Raw genomic sequence first — 18,421 nt, 5'->3', positions numbered from 1 at the left:
CAGTGTCTTGGACAGGGGCCTGTGGTCAGTGTCTGGGACAGGGGTCTGTGGTCAGTCTGGGACAGGGGTCTGTGGTCAGTGTCCGGGACAGGGGCCTGTGATCAGTGTCTGGGACAGGGGTCTGTGGTCAGTCTGGGACAGGGGTCTGTGATCAGTGTCTAGGACAGGGGCCTGTGGTCAGTGTCTGGGACAGGGGCCTGTGGGCAGTGTCTGGGACAGGGGTCTGTGGTCAGTGTCTGGGACAAGGGTCTGTGGTCAGTCTGGGACAGGGGTCTGTGGTCAGTCTGGGACAAGGGTCTGTGGTCAGTCTGGGACAGGGGTCTGTGGTCAGTCTGGGACAGGGGCCTGTGGTCAGTGTCTAGGACAGGGGCCTGTGGTGAGTCTGGGACAGGGGTCTGTGGTCAGTGTCTGGGACAGGGGTCTGTGATCAGTGTCTGGGACAGGGGTCTGTGGTCAGTGTCTGGGACAGGGGTCAGTGTCCGGGACAGGGGTCAGGGGTCAGTCTGGGACAGGGGTCTGTGGTCAGTGTTTGGGACAGGGGTCTGTGGTCAGTCTGGGACAGGGGTCTGTGGTCAGTGTCCGGGACAGGGGTCTGTGGTCAGTGTCTGGGACAGGGGCCTGTGGTCAGTGTCTGGGACAGGGGTCTGTGATCAGTCTGGGACAGGGGTCTGTGGTCAGTGTCTGGGACAGGGGCCTGTGGTTAGTGTCTGGGACAGGGGCCTGTGGTCAGTGTCCGGGACAGGGGTCTGTGATCAGTCTGGTACAGGGGTCTGTGGTCAGTGTCTGGCACAGGGGTCTGTGGTCAATGTCTAGGACAGGGGCCTGTGGTTAGTGTCTGGGACAGGGGCCTGTGGTCAGTGTCTGGGACAGGGGTCTGTGGTCAGTGTTTGGGACAGGGGTCTGTGATCAGTCTGGGACAGGGGTCTGTGGTCAGTGTCTAGGACAGGGGTCTGTGGTCAGTGTCTGGGACAGGGGCCTGTGGTCAGTGTCTGGGACAGGGGTCTGTGATCAGTCTGGGACCGGGGTCTGTGGGCAGTCTGGGACAGGGGCCTGTGGTCAGTGTCTAGGACAGGGGTCTGTGGTCAGTGTCTAGGACAGGGGTCTGTGGTCAGTGTCTGGGACAGGGGCCTGTGGTCAGTGTCTGGGACAGGGGTCTGTGATCAGTTTGGGACAGGGGTCTGTGATCAGTGTCTAGGACAGGGGTCTGTGGTCAGTGTCTGGGACAGAGGCCTGTGGTCAGTGTCTGGGACAGGGGTCTGTGATCAGTGTTTGGGACAGGGGTCTGTGGTCAGTGTCTGGGACAGGGGCCTGTGGTCAGTGTCTTGGACAGGGGTCTGTGGTCAGTGTCTGGGACAGAGGCCTGTGGTCAGTGTCTGGGACAGGGGTCTGTGATCAGTGTCTAGGACAGGGGTCTGTGGTCAGTGTCCGGGACAGGGGTCTGTGATCAGTGTCTAGGACAGGGGTCTGTGGTCAGTGTCTGGGACAGGGGTCTGTGGTCAGTGTCTGGGACAGAGGCCTGTGGTCAGTGTCTGGGACAGGGGTCTGTGATCAGTGTCTGGGACAGGGGCCTGTGGTCAGTGTCTAGGACAGGGGTCTGTGGTCAGTGTCTGGGACAGGGGTCTGTGATCAGTGTCTGGGACAGGGGTCAGTGTCCGGGACAGGGGTCAGGGGTCAGTCTGGGACAGGGGTCTGTGATCAGTGTCTGGGACAGGGGTCAGGGGTCAGTCTGGGACAGGGGTCTGTGGTCAGTGTCCGGGACAGGGGTCTGTGGTCAGTGTCTGGGACAGGGGCCTGTGGTCAGTGTCTGGGACAGGGGTCTGTGATCAGTCTGGGACAGGTGTCTGTGGTCAGTGTCTGGGACAGGGGCCTGTGGTTAGTGTCTGGGACAGGGGCCTGTGGTCAGTGTCCGGGACAGGGGTCTGTGGTCAGTCTGGGACAGGGGTCTGTGGTCAGTGTCTGGCACAGGGGTCTGTGGTCAATGTCTAGGACAGGGGCCTGTGGTTAGTGTCTGGGACAGGGGCCTGTGGTCAGTGTCTGGGACAGGGGTCTGTGGTCAGTGTCTAGGACAGGGGTCTGTGGTCAGTGTCTGGGACAGGGGCCTGTGGTCAGTGTCTGGGACAGGGGTCTGTGATCAGTCTGGGACCGGGGTCTGTGGGCAGTCTGGGACAGGGGCCTGTGGTCAGTGTCTAGGACAGGGGTCTGTGGTCAGTGTCTAGGACAGGGGTCTGTGGTCAGTGTCTGGGACAGGGGCCTGTGGTCAGTGTCTGGGACAGGGGTCTGTGATCAGTCTGGGACAGGGGTCTGTGATCAGTGTCTAGGACAGGGGTCTGTGGTCAGTGTCTGGGACAGAGGCCTGTGGTCAGTGTCTGGGACAGGGGTCTGTGATCAGTGTTTGGGACAGGGGTCTGTGGTCAGTGTCTGGGACAGGGGCCTGTGGTCGGTGTCTTGGACAGGGGTCTGTGGTCAGTGTCTGGGACAGAGGCCTGTGGTCAGTGTCTGGGACAGGGGTCTGTGATCAGTGTCTAGGACAGGGGTCTGTGGTCAGTGTCCGGGACAGGGGTCTGTGATCAGTGTCTAGGACAGGGGTCTGTGGTCAGTGTCTGGGACAGGGGTCTGTGGTCAGTGTCTGGGACAGAGGCCTGTGGTCAGTGTCCGGGACAGGGGTCTGTGATCAGTGTCTAGGACAGGGGTCTGTGGTCAGTGTCTGGGACAGGGGCCTGTGGTCAGTGTCTAGGACAGGGGTCTGTGGTCAGTGTCTGAGACAGGGGTCAGTGTCCGGGACAGGGGTCAGGGGTCAGTCTGGGACAGGGGTCTGTGATCAGTGTCTGGGACAGGGGCCTGTGGTCAGTGTCCGGGACAGGGGTCTGTGGTCAGTGTCCGGGACAGGGGTCTGTGATCAGTGTCTTGGACAGGGGTCAGTGTCTAGGACAGGGGCCTGTGGTCAGTGTCTAGGACAGGGGTCTGTGGTCAGTGTCCGGGACAGGGGTCTGTGATCAGTGTCTGGGACAGGGGCCTGTGGTCAGTGTCTGGGACAGGGGTCTGTGGTCAGTCTGGGACAGGGGTCTGTGATCAGTGTCTGGGACAGGGGTCTGTGGTCAGTGTCCGGGACAGGGGTCTGTGGTCAGTGTCTGGGACAGGGGTCTGTGGTCAGTGTCTGGGACAGGGGTCTGTGGTCAGTGTCTGGGACAGGGGTCTGTGATCAGTGTCTGGGACAGGGGTCTGTGGTCAGTGTCTGGGAAAGGGGCCTGTGGTCAGTGTCCGGGACAGGGGTCTGTGATCAGTGCCTTGGACAGGGGTCAGTGTCTGGGACAGGGGCCTGTGGTCAGTGTTTGGGACAGGGGTCTGTGATCAGTGTCTGGGACAGGGGTCAGTGTCTGGGACAGGGGCCTGTGGTCAGTGTCTGGGACAGGGGTCTGTGGTCAGTGTCCAAGACAGGGGTCTGTGGTCAGTGTCCGGGACAGGGGTCTGTGATCAGTGTCTGGGACAGGGGTCAGTGTCTGGGACAGGGGTCTGTGGTCAGTGTCTGGGACAGGGGTCTGTGGGCAGTGTCTGGGACAGGGGTCTGTGGTCAGTGTCTGGGACAGGGGTCTGTGGTCAGTCTGGGACAGGGGTCTGTGGTCAGTGTTTGGGACAGGGGTCTGTGGTCAGTGTCTGGGACAGGGGTCTGTGATCAGTATCTAGGACAGGGGTCTGTGGTCAGTGGCTAGGACAGGGGTCTGTGGTCAGTCTGGGACAGGCGTCTGTGGTCAGTGTTTGGGACAGGGGTCTGTGGTCAGTGTCTGGGACAGGGGTCTGTGATCAGTGTCTAGGACAGGGGTCTGTGGTCAGTGTCTGGGACAGGGGTCTGTGGTCAGTGTTTGGGACAGGGGTCTGTGGTCAGTGTCTGGGACAGGGGTCTGTGATCAGTGTCTAGGACAGGGGTCTGTGGTCAGTGTCTAGGACAGGGGTCTGTGGTCAGTCTGGGACAGGGGTCTGTGGTCAGTGTTTGGGACAGGGGTCTGTGGTCAGTGTCTGGGACAGGGGCCTGTGGTCAGTGTCTGGGACAGAGGTCTGTGATCAGTCTGGGACAGGGGTCTGTGATCAGTCTGGGACAGGGGTCTGTGGGCAGTCTGGGACAGGTGCCTGTGGTCAGTGTCTAGGACAGGGGTCTGTGGTCAGTGTCTAGGACAGGGGCCTGTGGTCAGTGTCTGGGACAGGGGTCTGTGGTCAGTCTGGGACAGGGGTCTGTGATCAGTCTGGGACAGGGGTCTGTGGTCAGTGTCTGGGACAGGGGTCTGTGGTCAGTGTCCGGGACAGGGGTCTGTGGTCAGTCTGGGACAGGGGTCTGTGGTCAGTGTCCGGGACAGGGGTCTGTGATCAGTGTCTAGGACAGGGGCCTGTGGTCAGTGTCTGGGACAGGGGTCTGTGGTCAGTGTCTGGGACAGGGGCCTGTGGTCAGTGTCTAGGACAGGGGTCTGTGGTCAGTGTTTGGGACAGGGGTCTGTGGTCAGTGTCTAGGACAGGGGTCAGTGTCTAGGACAGGGGTCTGTGGTCAGTGTCTGGGACAGGGGTCTGTGGTCAGTGTCTGGGACAGGGGTCTGTGGTCAGTGTTTGGGACAGGGGTCTGTGGTCAGTGTCTGGGAAAGGGGGCTGTGGTCAGTGTCCGGGACAGGGGTCTGTGGTCAGTGTCTAGGACAGGGGTCAGTGTCTAGGACAGGGGTCTGTGGTCAGTGTCTGGGACAGGGGTCTGTGGTCAGTGTTTGGGACAGGGGTCTGTGGTCAGTGTCTAGGACAGGGGACTGTGGTCAGTGTTTGGGACAGGGGTCTGTGGTCAGTGTTTGGGACAGGGGTCTGTGGTCAGTGTCTAGGACAGGGGACTGTGGTCAGTGTCTGGGACAGGGGCCTGTGGTCAGTGTCTGGGACAGGGGTCTGTGGTCAGTGTTTGGGACAGGGGTCTGTGGTCAGTCTGGGACAGGGGCCTGTGGTCAGTGTCTGGGACAGGGGCCTGTGGTCAGTCTGGGACAGGGGTCTGTGGTCAGTGTCTGGGACAGGGGTCTGTGATCAGTGTCTGGGACAGGGGTCTGTGGTCAGTCTGGGACAGGGGTCTGTGGTCAGTGTCTAGGACAGGGGTCTGTGATCAGTCTGGGACAGGGGCCTGTGGGCAGTGTCTGGGACAGGGGTCTGTGGTCAGTGTCTGGGACAGGGGCCTGTGGTCAGTGTCCGGGACAGGGGCCTGTGGTCAGTGTCTAGGACAGGGGCCTGTGGTCAGTGTCTGGGACAGGGGTCTGTGGTCAGTCTGGGACAGGGGTCTGTGGTCAGTGTCCGGGACAGGGGTCTGTGGTCAGTGTCTGGGACAGGGGCCTGTGGTCAGTGTCTGGGACAGGGGTCTGTGGTCAGTGTCTGGGACAGGGGTCTGTGGTCAGTGTCTAGGACAGGGGTCTGTGGTCAGTGTCCGGGACAGGGGTCTGTGGTCAGTGTCTGGGACAGGGGCCTGTGGTTAGTGTCTGGGACAGGGGTTTGTTGGCAGTGTCTGGGACAGGGGTCTGTGGGCAGTGTCTGGGACAAGGGTCTGTGGTCAGTTTGGGACAGGGGTCTGTGGTCAGTGTTTAGGACAGGGGTCTGTGGTCAGTCTGGGACAGGGGTCTGTGGTCAGTGTCCGGGACAGGGGTCTGTGATCAGTGTCTTGGACAGGGGCCTGTGGTCAGTGTCTGGGACAGGGGTCTGTGGTCAGTGTCTGGGACAGGGGTCTGTGGTCAGTGTCCGGGACAGGGGTCTGTGATCAGTGTCTAGGACAGGGGTCTTTGATCAGTCTGGGACAGGGGCCTGTGGGCAGTGTCTGGGACAGAGGCCTGTGGTCAGTGTCCGGGACAGTGGTCTGTGGTCAGTCTGGGACAGGGGTCTGTGGTCAGTGTCTGGGACAGGGGTCTGTGGTCAGTGTCCGGGACAGGGGTCTGTGATCAGTGTCTAGGACAGGGGTCTGTGATCAGTCTGGGACAGGGGTCTGTGGTCAGTGTCTGGGACAGGGGTCTGTGGTCAGTGTTTGGGACAGGGGTCTGTGGTCAGTCTGGGACAGGGGTCTGTGGTCAGTGTCTGGGACAGGGGCCTGTGGTTAGTGTCTGGGACAGGGGTCTGTGGGCAGTGTCTGGGACAGGGGTCTGTGGGCAGTGTCTGGGACAAGGGTCTGTGGTCAGTCTGGGACAGGGGTCTGTGGTCAGTGTTTGGGACAGGGGTCTGTGGTCAGTCTGGGACAGGGGTCTGTGGTCAGTGTCCGGGACAGGGGTCTGTGGTCAGTGTCCGGGACAGGGGTCTGTGATCAGTGTCTTGGACAGGGGCCTGTGGTCAGTGTCTGGGACAGGGGTCTGTGGTCAGTCTGGGACAGGGGTCTGTGGTCAGTGTCCGGGACAGGGGCCTGTGATCAGTGTCTGGGACAGGGGTCTGTGGTCAGTCTGGGACAGGGGTCTGTGATCAGTGTCTAGGACAGGGGCCTGTGGTCAGTGTCTGGGACAGGGGCCTGTGGGCAGTGTCTGGGACAGGGGTCTGTGGTCAGTGTCTGGGACAAGGGTCTGTGGTCAGTCTGGGACAGGGGTCTGTGGTCAGTCTGGGACAAGGGTCTGTGGTCAGTCTGGGACAGGGGTCTGTGGTCAGTCTGGGACAGGGGCCTGTGGTCAGTGTCTAGGAAAGGGGCCTGTGGTGAGTCTGGGACAGGGGTCTGTGGTCAGTGTCTGGGACAGGGGTCTGTGATCAGTGTCTGGGACAGGGGTCTGTGGTCAGTGTCTGGGACAGGGGTCAGTGTCCGGGACAGGGGTCAGGGGTCAGTCTGGGACAGGGGTCTGTGGTCAGTGTTTGGGACAGGGGTCTGTGGTCAGTCTGGGACAGGGGTCTGTGGTCAGTGTCCGGGACAGGGGTCTGTGGTCAGTGTCTGGGACAGGGGCCTGTGGTCAGTGTCTGGGACAGGGGTCTGTGATCAGTCTGGGACAGGGGTCTGTGGTCAGTGTCTGGGACAGGGGCCTGTGGTTAGTGTCTGGGACAGGGGCCTGTGGTCAGTGTCCGGGACAGGGGTCTGTGATCAGTCTGGTACAGGGGTCTGTGGTCAGTGTCTGGCACAGGGGTCTGTGGTCAATGTCTAGGACAGGGGCCTGTGGTTAGTGTCTGGGACAGGGGCCTGTGGTCAGTGTCTGGGACAGGGGTCTGTGGTCAGTGTTTGGGACAGGGGTCTGTGATCAGTCTGGGACAGGGGTCTGTGGTCAGTGTCTAGGACAGGGGTCTGTGGTCAGTGTCTGGGACAGGGGCCTGTGGTCAGTGTCTGGGACAGGGGTCTGTGATCAGTCTGGGACCGGGGTCTGTGGGCAGTCTGGGACAGGGGTCTGTGATCAGTGTCTAGGACAGGGGCCTGTGGTCAGTGTCTGGGACAGGGGCCTGTGGGCAGTGTCTGGGACAGGGGTCTGTGGTCAGTGTCTGGGACAAGGGTCTGTGGTCAGTCTGGGACAGGGGTCTGTGGTCAGTCTGGGACAAGGGTCTGTGGTCAGTCTGGGACAGGGGTCTGTGGTCAGTCTGGGACAGGGGCCTGTGGTCAGTGTCTAGGACAGGGGCCTGTGGTGAGTCTGGGACAGGGGTCTGTGGTCAGTGTCTGGGACAGGGGTCTGTGATCAGTGTCTGGGACAGGGGTCTGTGGTCAGTGTCTGGGACAGGGGTCAGTGTCCGGGACAGGGGTCAGGGGTCAGTCTGGGACAGGGGTCTGTGGTCAGTGTTTGGGACAGGGGTCTGTGGTCAGTCTGGGACAGGGGTCTGTGGTCAGTGTCCGGGACAGGGGTCTGTGGTCAGTGTCTGGGACAGGGGCCTGTGGTCAGTGTCTGGGACAGGGGTCTGTGATCAGTCTGGGACAGGGGTCTGTGGTCAGTGTCTGGGACAGGGGCCTGTGGTTAGTGTCTGGGACAGGGGCCTGTGGTCAGTGTCCGGGACAGGGGTCTGTGATCAGTCTGGTACAGGGGTCTGTGGTCAGTGTCTGGCACAGGGGTCTGTGGTCAATGTCTAGGACAGGGGCCTGTGGTTAGTGTCTGGGACAGGGGCCTGTGGTCAGTGTCTGGGACAGGGGTCTGTGGTCAGTGTTTGGGACAGGGGTCTGTGATCAGTCTGGGACAGGGGTCTGTGGTCAGTGTCTAGGACAGGGGTCTGTGGTCAGTGTCTGGGACAGGGGCCTGTGGTCAGTGTCTGGGACAGGGGTCTGTGATCAGTCTGGGACCGGGGTCTGTGGGCAGTCTGGGACAGGGGCCTGTGGTCAGTGTCTAGGACAGGGGTCTGTGGTCAGTGTCTAGGACAGGGGTCTGTGGTCAGTGTCTGGGACAGGGGCCTGTGGTCAGTGTCTGGGACAGGGGTCTGTGATCAGTTTGGGACAGGGGTCTGTGATCAGTGTCTAGGACAGGGGTCTGTGGTCAGTGTCTGGGACAGAGGCCTGTGGTCAGTGTCTGGGACAGGGGTCTGTGATCAGTGTTTGGGACAGGGGTCTGTGGTCAGTGTCTGGGACAGGGGCCTGTGGTCAGTGTCTTGGACAGGGGTCTGTGGTCAGTGTCTGGGACAGGGGTCTGTGATCAGTGTCTAGGACAGGGGTCTGTGGTCAGTGTCCGGGACAGGGGTCTGTGATCAGTGTCCATGACAGGGGTCTGTGGTCAGTGTCTGGGACAGGGGTCTGTGGTCAGTGTCTGGGACAGAGGCCTGTGGTCAGTGTCTGGGACAGGGGTCTGTGATCAGTGTCTGGGACAGGGGCCTGTGGTCAGTGTCTAGGACAGGGGTCTGTGGTCAGTGTCTGGGACAGGGGTCTGTGATCAGTGTCTGGGACAGGGGTCAGTGTCCGGGACAGGGGTCAGGGGTCAGTCTGGGACAGGGGTCTGTGATCAGTGTCTGGGACAGGGGCCTGTGGTCAGTGTCCGGGACAGGGGTCTGTGGTCAGTGTCCGGGACAGGGGTCTGTGATCAGTGTCTTGGACAGGGGTCAGTGTCTGGGACAGGGGTCTGTGATCAGTGTCTAGGACAGGGGTCAGTGTCTAGGACAGGGGCCTGTGGTCAGTGTCTGGGACAGGGGTCTGTGGTCAGTCTGGGACAGGGGTCAGTGATCAGTGTCTGGGACAGGGGTCTGTGGTCAGTGTCCGGGACAGGGGTCTGTGGTCAGTGTCTGGGACAGGGGTCTGTGGTCAGTGTCTGGGACAGGGGTCTGTGATCAGTGTCTGGGACAGGGGTCTGTGGTCAGTGTCTGGGAAAGGGGGCTGTGGTCAGTGTCCGGGACAGGGGTCTGTGATCAGTGCCTTGGACAGGGGTCAGTGTCTGGGACAGGGGCCTGTGGTCAGTGTTTGGGACAGGGGTCTGTGATCAGTGTCTGGGACAGGGGTCAGTGTCTGGGACAGGGGCCTGTGGTCAGTGTCTGGGACAGGGGTCTGTGGTCAGTGTCCAAGACAGGGGTCTGTGGTCAGTGTCCGGGACAGGGGTCTGTGATCAGTGTCTGGGACAGGGGTCAGTGTCTGGGACAGGGGTCTGTGGTCAGTGTCTGGGACAGGGGTCTGTGGGCAGTGTCTGGGACAGGGGTCTGTGGTCAGTGTCTGGGACAGGGGTCTGTGGTCAGTCTGGGACAGGGGTCTGTGGTCAGTGTTTGGGACAGGGGTCTGTGGTCAGTGTCTGGGACAGGGGTCTGTGATCAGTATCTAGGACAGGGGTCTGTGGTCAGTGGCTAGGACAGGGGTCTGTGGTCAGTCTGGGACAGGCGTCTGTGGTCAGTGTTTGGGACAGGGGTCTGTGGTCAGTGTCTGGGACAGGGGTCTGTGATCAGTGTCTAGGACAGGGGTCTGTGGTCAGTGTCTGGGACAGGGGTCTGTGGTCAGTGTTTGGGACAGGGGTCTGTGGTCAGTGTCTGGGACAGGGGTCTGTGATCAGTGTCTAGGACAGGGGTCTGTGGTCAGTGTCTAGGACAGGGGTCTGTGGTCAGTCTGGGACAGGGGTCTGTGGTCAGTGTTTGGGACAGGGGTCTGTGGTCAGTGTCTGGGACAGGGGCCTGTGGTCAGTGTCTGGGACAGGGGTCTGTGATCAGTCTGGGACAGGGGTCTGTGGGCAGTCTGGGACAGGGGCCTGTGGTCAGTGTCTAGGACAGGGGTCTGTGGTCAGTGTCTAGGACAGGGGTCTGTGGTCAGTGTCTGGGACAGGGGCCTGTGGTCAGTGTCTGGGACAGGGGTCTGTGATCAGTCTGGGACAGGGGTCTGTGGTCCGTGTCTGGGACAGGGGTCTGTGGTCAGTGTCTGGACAGGGGTCTGTGGTCAGTGTCCGGGACAGGGGTCTGTGGTCAGTCTGGGACAGGGGTCTGTGGTCAGTGTCCGGGACAGGGGTCTGTGATCAGTGTCTAGGACAGGGGCCTGTGGTCAGTGTCTGGGACAGGGGTCTGTGGTCAGTCTGGGACAGGGGCCTGTGGTCAGTGTCTAGGACAGGGGTCTGTGGTCAGTGTTTGGGACAGGGGTCTGTGGTCAGTGTCTAGGACAGGGGTCAGTGTCTAGGACAGGGGTCTGTGGTCAGTGTCTGGGACAGGGGTCTGTGGTCAGTGTTTGGGACAGGGGTCTGTGGTCAGTGTCTGGGAAAGGGGGCTGTGGTCAGTGTCCGGGACAGGGGTCTGTGGTCAGTGTCTAGGACAGGGGTCAGTGTCTAGGACAGGGGTCTGTGGTCAGTGTCTGGGACAGGGGTCTGTGGTCAGTGTCTGGGACAGGGGTCTGTGGTCAGTGTTTGGGACAGGGGTCTGTGGTCAGTGTCTAGGACAGGGGACTGTGGTCAGTGTTTGGGACAGGGGTCTGTGGTCAGTGTTTGGGACAGGGGTCTGTGGTCAGTGTCTAGGACAGGGGACTGTGGTCAGTGTCTGGGACAGGGGCCTGTGGTCAGTGTCTGGGACAGGGGTCTGTGGTCAGTGTTTGGGACAGGGGTCTGTGGTCAGTCTGGGACAGGGGCCTGTGGTCAGTGTCTGGGACAGGGGTCTGTGGTCAGTGTTTGGGACAGGAGTCTGTGATCAGTGTCTGGGACAGGGGTCTGTGGTCAGTCTGGGACAGGGGCCTGTGGTCAGTGTTTGGGACAGGGGTCTGTGGTCAGTGTTTGGGACAGGGGTCTGTGGTCAGTGTCTAGGACAGGGGACTGTGGTCAGTGTTTGGGACAGGGGTCTGTGGTCAGTGTTTGGGACAGGGGTCTGTGGTCAGTGTCTAGGACAGGGGACTGTGGTCAGTGTCTGGGACAGGGGTCTGTGGTCAGTGTCTGGGACAGGGGTCTGTGGTCAGTGTCTAGGACAGGGGTCTTTGGTCAGTGTCCGGGACAGGGTTCTGTGGTCAGTGTCTAGGACAGGGGTCTGTGGTCAGTGTCCGGGACAGGGGTCTGTGATCAGTGTCTAGGACAGGGGTCTGTGGTCAGTGTCTGGGACAGGGGCCTGTGGTCAGTGTCTGGGACAGGGGTCTGTGATCAGTGTCTGGGACAGGGGTCTGTGGTCAGTGTCTAGGACAGGGGTCTGTGGTCAGTGTCTGGGACAGGGGTCTGTGGTCAGTGTCCGGGACAGGGGTCTGTGATCAGTGTCTAGGACAGGGGTCTTTGATCAGTCTGGGACAGGGGCCTGAGGGCAGTGTCTGGGACAGAGGCCTGTGGTCAGTGTCCGGGACAGTGGTCTGTGGTCAGTCTGGGACAGGGGTCTGTGGTCTGTGTCTGGGACAGGGGTCTGTGGTCAGTGTCCGGGACAGGGGTCTGTGATCAGTGTCTAGGACAGGGGTCTGTGATCAGTCTGGGACAGGGGTCTGTGGTCAGTGTCTGGGACAGGGGTCTGTGGTCAGTGTTTGGGACAGGGGTCTGTGGTCAGTCTGGGACAGGGGTCTGTGGTCAGTGTTTGGGACAGGGGTCTGTGGTCAGTCTGGGACAGGGGTCTGTGGTCAGTGTCCGGGACAGGGGTCTGTGGTCAGTGTCTGGGACAGGGGCCTGTGGTTAGTGTCTGGGACAGGGGTCTGTGGGCAGTGTCTGGGACAGGGGTCTGTGGGCAGTGTCTGGGACAAGGGTCTGTGGTCAGTCTGGGACAGGGGTCTGTGGTCAGTGTTTGGGACAGGGGTCTGTGGTCAGTCTGGGACAGGGGTCTGTGGTCAGTGTCCGGGACAGGGGTCTGTGATCAGTGTCTTGGACAGGGGCCTGTGGTCAGTGTCTGGGACAGGGGTCTGTGGTCAGTCTGGGACAGGGGTCTGTGGTCAGTGTCCGGGACAGGGGCCTGTGGGCAGTGTCTGGGACAGGGGTCTGTGGTCAGTGTCTGGGACAAGGGTCTGTGGTCAGTCTGGGACAGGGGTCTGTGGTCTGTCTGGGACAAGGGTCTGTGGTCAGTCTGGGACAGGGGTCTGTGGTCAGTCTGGGACATGGGCCTGTGGTCAGTGTCTAGGACAGGGGCCTGTGGTGAGTCTGGGACAGGGGTCAGTGTCCGGGACAGGGGTCAGGGGTCAGTCTGGGACAGGGGTCTGTGGTCAGTGTTTGGGACAGGGGTCTGTGGTCAGTCTGGGACAGGGGTCTGTGGTCAGTGTTTGGGACAGGGGTCTGTGGTCAGTCTGGGACAGGGGTCTGTGGTCAGTGTCTGGGACAGGGGTCTGTGATCAGTGTCTGGGACAGGGGTCAGTGTCTGGGACAGGGGCCTGTGGTCAGTGTCTGGGACAGGGGTCTGTGGTCAGTGTCCAAGACAGGGGTCTGTGGTCAGTGTCCGGGACAGGGGTCTGTGATCAGTGTCTGGGACAGGGGTCAGTGTCTGGGACAGGGGTCTGTGGTCAGTGTCTGGGACAGGGGTCTGTGGGCAGTGTCTGGGACAGGGGTCTGTGGTCAGTGTCTGGGACAGGGGTCTGTGGTCAGTCTGGGACAGGGGTCTGTGGTCAGTGTTTGGGACAGGGGTCTGTGGTCAGTGTCTGGGACAGGGGTCTGTGATCAGTATCTAGGACAGGGGTCTGTGGTCAGTGGCTAGGACAGGGGTCTGTGGTCAGTCTGGGACAGGCGTCTGTGGTCAGTGTTTGGGACAGGGGTCTGTGGTCAGTGTCTGGGACAGGGGTCTGTGATCAGTGTCTAGGACAGGGGTCTGTGGTCAGTGTCTGGGACAGGGGTCTGTGGTCAATGTTTGGGACAGGGGTCTGTGGTCAGTGTCTGGGACAGGGGTCTGTGATCAGTGTCTAGGACAGGGGTCTGTGGTCAGTGTCTAGGACAGGGGTCTGTGGTCAGTCTGGGACAGGGGTCTGTGGTCAGTGTTTGGGACAGGGGTCTGTGGTCAGTGTCTGGGACAGGGGCCTGTGGTCAGTGTCTGGGACAGGGGTCTGTGATCAGTCTGGGACAGGGGTCTGTGGGCAGTCTGGGACAGGGGCCTGTGGTCAGTGTCTAGGACAGGGGTCTGTGGTCAGTGTCTAGGACAGGGGTCTGTGGTCAGTGTCTGGGACAGGGGCCTGTGGTCAGTGTCTGGGACAGGGGTCTGTGATCAGTCTGGGACAGGGGTCTGTGGTCCGTGTCTGGGACAGGGGTCTGTGGTCAGTGTCTGGACAGGGGTCTGTGGTCAGTGTCCGGGACAGGGGTCTGTGGTCAGTCTGGGACAGGGGTCTGTGGTCAGTGTCCGGGACAGGGGTCTGTGATCAGTGTCTAGGACAGGGGCCTGTGGTCAGTGTCTGGGACAGGGGTCTGTGGTCAGTCTGGGACAGGGGCCTGTGGTCAGTGTCTAGGACAGGGGTCTGTGGTCAGTGTTTGGGACAGGGGTCTGTGGTCAGTGTCTAGGACAGGGGTCAGTGTCTAGGACAGGGGTCTGTGGTCAGTGTCTGGGACAGGGGTCTGTGGTCAGTGTTTGGGACAGGGGTCTGTGGTCAGTGTCTGGGAAAGGGGGCTGTGGTCAGTGTCCGGGACAGGGGTCTGTGGTCAGTGTCTAGGACAGGGGTCAGTGTCTAGGACAGGGGTCTGTGGTCAGTGTCTGGGACAGGGGTCTGTGGTCAGTGTCTGGGACAGGGGTCTGTGGTCAGTGTTTGGGACAGGGGTCTGTGGTCAGTGTCTAGGACAGGGGTCTGTGGTCAGTGTCTAGGACAGGGGACTGTGATCAGTGTCCGGGACAGGGGACTGTGGTCAGTGTTTGGGACAGGGGTCTGTGGTCAGTGTTTGGGACAGGGGTCTGTGGTCAGTGTCTAGGACAGGGGACTGTGGTCAGTGTCTGGGACAGGGGCCTGTGGTCAGTGTCTGGGACAGGGGTCTGTGGTCAGTGTTTGGGACAGGGGTCTGTGGTCAGTCTGGGACAGGGGCCTGTGGTCAGTGTCTGGGACAGGGGTCTGTGGTCAGTGTTTGGGACAGGAGTCTGTGATCAGTGTCTGGGACAGGGGTCTGTGGTCAGTCTGGGACAGGGGCCTGTGGTCAGTGTCTGGGACAGGGGTCTGTGGTCAGTGTTTGGGACAGGGGTCTGTGGTCAGTGTTTGGGACAGGGGTCTGTGGTCAGTGTCTAGGACAGGGGACTGTGGTCAGTGTTTGGGACAGGGGTCTGTGGTCAGTGTTTGGGACAGGGGTCTGTGGTCAGTGTCTAGGACAGGGGACTGTGGTCAGTGTCTGGGACAGGGGTCTGTGGTCAGTGTCTGGGACAGGGGTCTGTGGTCAGTGTCTAGGACAGGGGTCTTTGGTCAGTGTCCGGGACAGGGTTCTGTGGTCAGTGTCTAGGACAGGGGTCTGTGGTCAGTGTCCGGGACAGGGGTCTGTGATCAGTGTCTAGGACAGGGGTCTGTGGTCAGTGTCTGGGACAGGGGCCTGTGGTCAGTGTCTGGGACAGGGGTCTGTGATCAGTGTCTGGGACAGGGGTCTGTGGTCAGTGTCTAGGACAGGGGTCTGTGGTCAGTGTCTGGGACAGGGGTCTGTGGTCAGTGTCCGGGACAGGGGTCTGTGATCAGTGTCTAGGACAGGGGTCTTTGATCAGTCTGGGACAGGGGCCTGTGGGCAGTGTCTGGGACAGAGGCCTGTGGTCAGTGTCCGGGACAGTGGTCTGTGGTCAGTCTGGGACAGGGGTCTGTGGTCAGTGTCTGGGACAGGGGTCTGTGGTCAGTGTCCGGGACAGGGGTCTGTGATCAGTGTCTAGGACAGGGGTCTGTGATCAGTCTGGGACAGGGGTCTGTGGTCAGTGTCTGGGACAGGGGTCTGTGGTCAGTGTTTGGGACAGGGGTCTGTGGTCAGTCTGGGACAGGGGTCTGTGGTCAGTGTTTGGGACAGGGGTCTGTGGTCAGTCTGGGACAGGGGTCTGTGGTCAGTGTCCGGGACAGGGGTCTGTGATCAGTGTCTTGGACAGGGGCCTGTGGTCAGTGTCTGGGACAGGGGTCTGTGGTCAGTCTGGGACAGGGGTCTGTGGTCAGTGTCCGGGACAGGGGCCTGTGATCAGTGTCTGGGACAGGGGTCTGTGGTCAGTCTGGGACAGGGGTCTGTGATCAGTGTCTAGGACAGGGGCCTGTGGTCAGTGTCTGGGACAGGGGCCTGTGGGCAGTGTCTGGGACAGGGGTCTGTGGTCAGTGTCTGGGACAAGGGTCTGTGGTCAGTCTGGGACAGGGGTCTGTGGTCAGTCTGGGACAAGGGTCTGTGGTCAGTCTGGGACAGGGGTCTGTGGTCAGTCTGGGACATGGGCCTGTGGTCAGTGTCTAGGACAGGGGCCTGTGGTGAGTCTGGGACAGGGGTCAGTGTCCGGGACAGGGGTCAGGGGTCAGTCTGGGACAGGGGTCTGTGGTCAGTGTTTGGGACAGGGGTCTGTGGTCAGTCTGGGACAGGGGTCTGTGGTCAGTGTTTGGGACAGGGGTCTGTGGTCAGTCTGGGACAGGGGTCTGTGGTCAGTGTCTGGGACAGGGGTCTGTGATCAGTGTCTGGGACAGGGGTCTGTGGTCAGTGTCTGGGACAGGGGTCAGTGTCCGGGACAGGGGTCAGGGGTCAGTCTGGGACAGGGGTCTGTGGTCAGTGTTTGGGACAGGGGTCTGTGGTCAGTCTGGGACAGGGGTCTGTGGTCAGTGTCCGGGACAGGGGTCTGTGGTCAGTGTCTGGGACAGGGGCCTGTGGTCAGTGTCTGGGACAGGGGTCTGTGATCAGTCTGGGACAGGGGTCTGTGGTCAGTGTCTGGGACAGGGGCCTGTGGTTAGTGTCTGGGACAGGGGCCTGTGGTCAGTGTCCGGGACAGGGGTCTGTGATCAGTCTGGTACAGGGGTCTGTGGTCAGTGTCTGGCACAGGGGTCTGTGGTCAATGTCTAGGACAGGGGCCTGTGGTTAGTGTCTGGGACAGGGGCCTGTGGTCAGTGTCTGGGACAGGGGTCTGTGGTCAGTGTTTGGGACAGGGGTCTGTGATCAGTCTGGGACAGGGGTCTGTGGTCAGTGTCTAGGACAGGGGTCTGTGGTCAGTGTCTGGGACAGGGGCCTGTGGTCAGTGTCTGGGACAGGGGTCTGTGATCAGTCTGGGACCGGGGTCTGTGGGCAGTCTGGGACAGGGGCCTGTGGTCAGTGTCTAGGACAGGGGTCTGTGGTCAGTGTCTAGGACAGGGGTCTGTGGTCAGTGTCTGGGACAGGGGCCTGTGGTCAGTGTCTGGGACAGGGGTCTGTGATCAGTTTGGGACAGGGGTCTGTGATCAGTGTCTAGGACAGGGGTCTGTGGTCAGTGTCTGGGACAGAGGCCTGTGGTCAGTGTCTGGGACAGGGGTCTGTGATCAGTGTTTGGGACAGGGGTCTGTGGTCAGTGTCTGGGACAGGGGCCTGTGGTCAGTGTCTGGGACAGGGGTCTGTGATCAGTGTCTAGGACAGGGGTCTGTGGTCAGTGTCTAGGACAGGGGTCAGTGTCTGGGACAGGGGCCTGTGGTCAGTGTCTGGGACAGGGGTCTGTGGTCAGTGTCCGGGACAGGGGTCTGTGATCAGTGTCTAGGACAGGGGTCTGTGGTCAGTGTCTGGGACAGGGGTCTGTGGTCAGTGTCTGGGACAGAGGCCTGTGGTCAGTGTCTGGGACAGGGGTCAGTGGTCAGTGTCCGGGACAGGGGTCTGTGATCAGTCTGGGACAGGGGTCTGTGATCAGTGTCGAGGACAGGGGTCTGTGGTCAGTCTGGGACAGGGGTCTGTGATCAGTGTCTGGGACAGGGGTCTGTGGTCAGTGTCCGGGACAGGGGTCTGTGATCAGTGTCTAGGACAGGGGTCTGTGGTCAGTGTCTGGGACAGCGGTCTGTGATCAGTGTCTGGGACAGGGGTCTGTGGTCAGTGTCTGGGACAGGGGCCTGTGGTCAGTGTCTGGGACAGGGGTCTGTGGTCAGTGTCCGGGACAGGGGTCTGTGATCAGTGTCTAGGACAGGGGTCTGTGGTCAGTGTCTGGGACAGGGGTCTGTGATCAGTGTCTGGGACAGGGGCCTGTGGTCAGTGTCTAGGACAGGGGTCTGTGGTCAGTGTCTGGGACAGGGGTCTGTGATCAGTGTCTGGGACAGGGGTCAGTGTCCGGGACAGGGGTCAGGGGTCAGTCTGGGACAGGGGTCTGTGATCAGTGTCTGGGACAGGGGCCTGTGGTCAGTGTCCGGGACAGGGGTCTGTGGTCAGTGTCCGGGACAGGGGTCTGTGATCAGTGTCTTGGACAGGGGTCAGTGTCTGGGACAGGGGTCTGTGATCAGTGTCTAGGACAGGGGTCAGTGTCTAGGACAGGGGCCTGTGGTCAGTGTCTGGGACAGGGGTCTGTGGTCAGTCTGGGACAGGGGTCAGTGATCAGTGTCTGGGACAGGGGTCTGTGGTCAGTGTCCGGGACAGGGGTCTGTGGTCAGTGTCTGGGACAGGGGTCTGTGGTCAGTGTCTGGGACAGGGGCCTGTGGTCAGTGTCTGGGACAGGGGTCTGTGATCAGTCTGGGACAGGGGTCTGTGGTCAGTGTCTGGGACAGGGGTCTGTGGTCAGTGTCTGGGACAGGGGTCTGTGATCAGTGTCTGGGACAGGGGTCTGTGGTCAGTGTCTGGGAAAGGGGGCTGTGGTCAGTGTCCGGGACAGGGGTCTGTGATCAGTGCCTTGGACAGGGGTCAGTGTCTGGGACAGGGGCCTGTGGTCAGTGTTTGGGACAGGGGTCTGTGATCAGTGTCTGGGACAGGGGTCAGTGTCTGGGACAGGGGCCTGTGGTCAGTGTCTGGGACAGGGGTCTGTGGTCAGTGTCCAAGACAGGGGTCTGTGGTCAGTGTCCGGGACAGGGGTCTGTGATCAGTGTCTGGGACAGGGGTCAGTGTCTGGGACAGGGGTCTGTGGTCAGTGTCTGGGACAGGGGTCTGTGGGCAGTGTCTGGGACAGGGGTCTGTGGTCAGTGTCTGGGACAGGGGTCTGTGGTCAGTGTTTGGGACAGGGGTCTGTGGTCAGTGTCTGGGACAGGGGTCTGTGATCAGTATCTAGGACAGGGGTCTGTGGTCAGTGGCTAGGACAGGGGTCTGTGGTCAGT

Source organism: Chiloscyllium punctatum, chromosome 30, assembly GCF_047496795.1.
Source record: "Chiloscyllium punctatum isolate Juve2018m chromosome 30, sChiPun1.3, whole genome shotgun sequence".
Lineage (NCBI taxonomy): Eukaryota > Metazoa > Chordata > Chondrichthyes > Orectolobiformes > Hemiscylliidae > Chiloscyllium > Chiloscyllium punctatum.
This window is presented reverse-complemented; position numbering follows the sequence as displayed.